Below are 6,000 nucleotides of genomic sequence, written 5' to 3'. Positions count from 1 at the left end.
CACAGAGCGGAGCAGGTATAGTTCAACAGGGGTTTATTGATGGAAAACAAACTAAAGGCGAGCACACTTACTGACAGAATGGCTGGTTAACAGAGTCCAAAAAACAAGGTGATCCTAACAGAAACCCAAAGGTACAGGGAGACAAAGACAAGACAAGCCAAGACAAGACAAGCCAGGCTGGTTACAGGCAGGCAGAGAGTACACACACGACAGGCTGGGGGGTAACATGAACAATGACCAGACAAAGACAAGACAGAAACACCAGATATATATACACACAGGGACTAACGAGCAGGGCGGGAGCAACACAGGTGACAGACATGAGACTAACGAGGCAGAGAGAGCAGAGGAAGACAGAGAGACTTGACATGACAAGCAGATCTGGGACAGAGTGAATAAGCGACAACACAGAAACGCACACGTTACAAAATATCAGAACACAGAACTAGAACACAGTACAGAGCTTAACGGAGAACACAAGATCAGGAGTAAACACTAAAGACATGGACTAAAGTACAAGACTAAGAACATGACATGGAATCAAAGACCAACTAAATAACAGATAATGAACTGACCAAACAATAACTCAGAGGAACTCAAAACACAACAGACTATATAGCAGATACTGGACACTAGACAGGACAGAACCCAAAACTCAACATACTAAGGCAGATACTAAACTCAAAAGTGCAACACAAAGAATGGCCAACCGGCAGAGTGTGACAGCATTAGGTAAGATACCATTGTACTGTTAATTTAACTGCACCTGGAATCTTATATTCTATTTACTAACCTAATACAAATCTGTAGCCTGCAAATTGAAAACAAAATAGATGTAAAATGAAATAAAATATGGACAAGCATTAACCTAAACAAACAGAAAGTTAAGGCTAAACATAAACCAAAATAAAATATTATTTGCCATGTATGTGTACACATACGAGGAATTTGACTCTGGATTGTAGCCTACATTTCTCACCATGTGCTTACTTATACAATAAAGAATCAGACACAGACTTCATTAGGCCTATAATGAACATATATACACACCATAAACAAAAACAATGTTGACAGATAAGACAACAGTGCAATGAGCAGAGTGCAAAGGATGCAGAAGTAAATTATTATCACTATTATTATTATATGCATGTCGAGTTATATACATGAGGTAGGTGGATATGATATCTATAGTATATACAATACAAATAGTATTAAAAGTACTGAAGTTAGCCTATCAAACATGCCTGCCCTAATATAGTGTACTTAAGAAATATATGTAAGATTTCACTAATTCAAACAACAGTAGTCAGAAATGCAATACTAGCCCAATTACTAATGCCACACACAACAATTCTCAAGACCGGCACTGAATGGCAGATACTCTATCATATGGATGAGCAGATATTGTTCAGGCAACTTCGGATCATCCATTCTCAGTGTGATTATCTCACAGATGTACTGAGACAGCAGGGTCTCGAGCCACAACAGGCTCAAGTCCTCCAGATGTTCCTCTCAAGCAAAAGGTTGCACTCTTCCTGTGGTATATGGCCAACCAAAATAGCTTTAGAGAAATATTAGACAAATTCAATTTTTCAGTCATCAGCACACAGATGTATTGTGGAAGTGATTACAACCCTTTCATCAGTTGGTTTACTATTTGTGAGAAGAACTATAGTTCTGCAGCCTTCAGCCTAATGTGTGGTATAGAAGGAGTTATTGGTGTCATTGATGGATGCCACTTCAGGATAAAACGGCCACACATCAGAGGAGGGGACTACATGAATAGAAAAAACTATTACTCCATAGTGCTTCAGGGGATTGTGGATGAAAGAGGAAGATTCCATGACATCTTTGTGGGAGCACCAGGAAAGGTCCATGACGCAAGGATCTGGAGAAAATCCAAGTTCTTTGAAAATTGGACTGAAAAAATGGGCCGGTTTATGCTCCTCGGAGATAGTGCCTATATTGGCCATGCCTACCCTTTCATCATTACTCCAAAGCGCGACAGTGGTGCTCTTACCATGCAGGACCAACTGTACAACTCAACAATAAGCTGTGGACGGGTGGTGGTAGAGCAGGCATTTGGAAGACTAAAATGTAAGTGGAGGAGGGTGAGGGATCTCCAGAACACCAGACTTGATGTGGTCATCATGCTCATCATGTCTGCATGTATCAGAATCAGTTTTATTCCCAGGTATATGTACACATATGAGGAATTTGACTCAGGATTGTACATTGCTTACGATGTGCTTACTTATACAATAATAAAATAATAATAATAAAAATAAAATCAGACACAAACTACAGAGTAGACAACACTAATATACACGCTATAAACAAAACAATATAGACATATTGACAAATAGTGCAGTAATCAGAGTGCAAAGGATGCAAGAGTAAACTATTCTCATTATATACATGTTGAAGGTGGATATGAAATACAGGTACACATACACATACATGCATACATGTACACAGTGTATGCTGCATAATATGTACACAGGACCCAAAGACATCTGCGAAGAGTATCCGGGGGGTTGCCCACGCCAGGACGATGCAAACTGCTAATTACATCTAGCCAGAAATGGATGGAAACTTTGAAGAGGTTCATACTCTATGGTGTGCCATTAGTAATGCACATAGCTGACTGTAATTTATTGTACATTTGTTATATTAGCTGAATATTTCAAAGTAGCCGATGCACTGTGAACCTGACAGGGCCAATGAAATAAATCTGCAACAAAGTGTGTGAAAATGAAAATCTTTGCAAATTACAACACATAAAGTCTCAAGTAGGGCACACTAATTTGGCCAAATGAAAGTCAGACACAAACTTCAAGAAAATATCTCTGTAACCCTATCTTCCCAGCGGTGAGCCGTTGTGTTAGGTGAAGTGTATCGGGGGAAGAAGGATAGACAGGCAACAGGACACCCAGTGATGGTGGAGGCAGAACAAACTCTCCCGGTTTATTGGCTTGTTAAACACAAAACAGAAACTCAATCAGTTTCTAAGACACTTCTTGACTCATGAATCAATTACAAAAATAAAATAAACTTCAGCTGCCGTTTTCCAGAGCTATTATAATTTAAACAGCCACAACAAAGCTTTACCCTGTTTAGCAATGCTCAGTAAAGTTAGCTCATCCATACCACACAATTAACTATTAGCATGGACATTGTGACAACATTAGACAGAACGGGTCCTATCAGTTACCTAATCACATTGGGAACGAGGGTGCTGTTTCTAGTGGTATAGTGCTCGTCAGCCCTCACCTTCTGAAACACAAAACAGAAACTAACCCACGGTGGCTGCGGAGGGTCAATAAGACTCAAGATGATGGCAAAGCAAACAACAGAAACATATAAGATAACACGAGCGCCCTCTGCTGGCGAACATAACTCACTCTCTTAATCTCCATAGAGCACAATTGCAGATCCAGTTAAGCACACTCTGTAAACTTAGAAAAAAACAAGTAAACACTGTCAGCAATTCTGTCTTATAATGTAACACATTTATATACTAAGCTGGGTCATATTAGGTCCCGTGTCCACCAAAGCGTTTTTTGCCAGCTGAAAACGCCAGCTGCTGTTTTGAAAACGCCCAGCAGGGAGCGCTAGTGGGCGTTTTTGAGGCGCAGCGTTTTTTTCCGACTGCTTTGGTTGCTATGGTACATTTGTTGCAAGTACTTCTACCTAACTTTACTGGATGTAAAAATGTCAACAGAGAGTAGAGTACTTGTTCTGGCTCTTGCTCTGTATAAAGAGAAGGCTGCAGCAGGTAGAGAGAGAGGACGGACTGGCCGTATGTGGGTTCATGATTTTGTGGGCGAGGAAACATCTCGGCGAGTACCATCGTGTAGTCCAAGAGGACGAAGCTCGGTTCCAGGATAGTAACCGTTGCTACGGTGTGGTATTTGTCCCGCCCCTCCTCTACTGTGATTGGACAGTTGAGTGAAAAGTGTCAGTGACGAGCGTAGCGTTTTTCACAAAGTTGAACATTTGTAAACTCTCAGCGACCGGAAAAAAACGCTCAGCGCGTCGTCACGCTGCACAGCGCTCCCATTGCAATGAATTGAAAAAAAGACGCTGGTGTCAGAAAAAAACGCTTTGAAGGACAGGGCCTCAAAAGGACATAAAGAACTGGATGGAAAGTAACCTCCTCAAACTGAACAAAAACAAAACAGAAGTCATGGTGTTTGACCCACAGTCACTTTTCAAAAAGGTTGGTGACATCACACTGGAAGTGGATGGCTGCTCGATCTCCCCTCCCCTCAAGTACGCAACCTGGGCGTCATCATGGACTCCACCCTCTCCTTCCAACAGCACATCAAAAACACTAGGCTACCAAAACTGCCTCCAGACTCCGACGGTGCCTCTCCAACTCTGTACCTGAGAGCCTCATCCACTCCTTCATCGCCTCCCAACTTGACTACTGTATCCTGTTCGGTCTGCCCAGCAACGCTACTGACAGACTCCAGCATGTCCAGAACTCTGCGGCTAGTATGCTCACCCACACAAATCTTGGACTGCACATCACTCCCTTCCTGAAGAAGTTTCACTGGCTGACAGTTAAGTCCCGGGTCAAATATAAAATCCTCCTCCTGACGTACAAATCCCTGCGGTCCTCTGACAAGGACCTGTTCACTTTCCCTAATTCCAGGCTCCGGACATTTGGTGACAGAGCCATCTGTGGCGGTGCACCATCACTCTGGAACAAGCTCCCTCTTGGCATCCGCTCTCCGTCCTCTCTAATAACTTTAAAAACCAGCTTAAAACACACCTCTTCACTGAGGCCTATGGGCTTTAATCTCCCCTGGCCTTACACCTCTTACCTCTTTAAAACAAAACCACACTTGGCACTAGAGCATAACAATGTGCAAACATAAGTCATCATTTCAGCCTGTTCACCTCACGACTTGCTTAGATAGCCTTTCATTAGTGTCTCAAAGGAGAGTGAAGCTCTTATTTGACTTAAAAATTCATCACGTCTTCTTTGGCTTGCGTCCTCTGACTCACAAAGGATTTCCACAGGTGTGCTTGCCTGTGGTCTCAACCTCTGTCTGTGCCCCATGTGTGGAGATGAGCTGGATTGGCTGGGTGTAGGTACCTGTGTCCTCTCACCAAGCAAATCAGGCCTGTGAATGTCAATCCCACAATTGGGAAATCTACATCATGATGTACAAGAGCTTCTATTTCATTGAAGAACTTAAAGCGTATACTTCCTCTCTCTGTACTATTATTGTTATCTTTGACTTTTTTTGTAGCCATCCAAAAGTGTTTGCCACTTTTTACAAACTATTATTCTCTATTCGGATCAAACACCTGCCCAAATTGGTCAAACGGCTTACTGGCCATATCCTTCCACAGTTGTTTCTTGGATCCTTTGCCTGTTTTGATCCTAGAGTTCAGCGAGGCTTCGTGGAAGTTCACTGCTGTCTGACTTTAAGTGTTGCCTCAGTAATTCTATTAGAAAAAGGGTTTGCTCTCTTGTGAAGACATCATTTGCTTCCAGTGGCACACAGCTTGAGTAGCTAGCACTAAAAGACTACAGACTCCCCTCCATATTCTCGCTTTCATGTCCCTGCTCCTGGTTGCTGTTGTCTGTGAATCAATGAAGAATAACAGGTGATGAGCTGTTAATGTCATTACCTTTCTACTATGATTGACAAGATTACACTGACAATAATGATGACTGGTCCAATATTTGCGTTATTATAACACTTAATATTTAATTTAGAACATTCTTCACTCAACTAACTACATTTCTTATTTATAGTTGTTGTTGAAACAATGTAATTGGAATATAACTTTGCTATGCAAGATTAAAGTAATAACATGAACCACACCTGATTTGTGGAACGTAATTTGCCTTATACGATGACTTTCACAGATTGTTAACTATAACTAGCTATCTACACACATTGGACATATTTCTACATCCATTTACATGCAGAACAAGTTCTACTGTGTGATATGTATTTCTTTGAATTTAAATACATG

Source organism: Micropterus salmoides, unplaced genomic scaffold (assembly GCF_014851395.1).
Source record: "Micropterus salmoides isolate LMB-PRFRI ecotype aquatic unplaced genomic scaffold, ASM1485139v1 Ms_hic_scaffold_12, whole genome shotgun sequence".
In the NCBI taxonomy this organism is placed as follows: Eukaryota; Metazoa; Chordata; class Actinopteri; order Centrarchiformes; family Centrarchidae; genus Micropterus; species Micropterus salmoides.
This window is presented reverse-complemented; position numbering follows the sequence as displayed.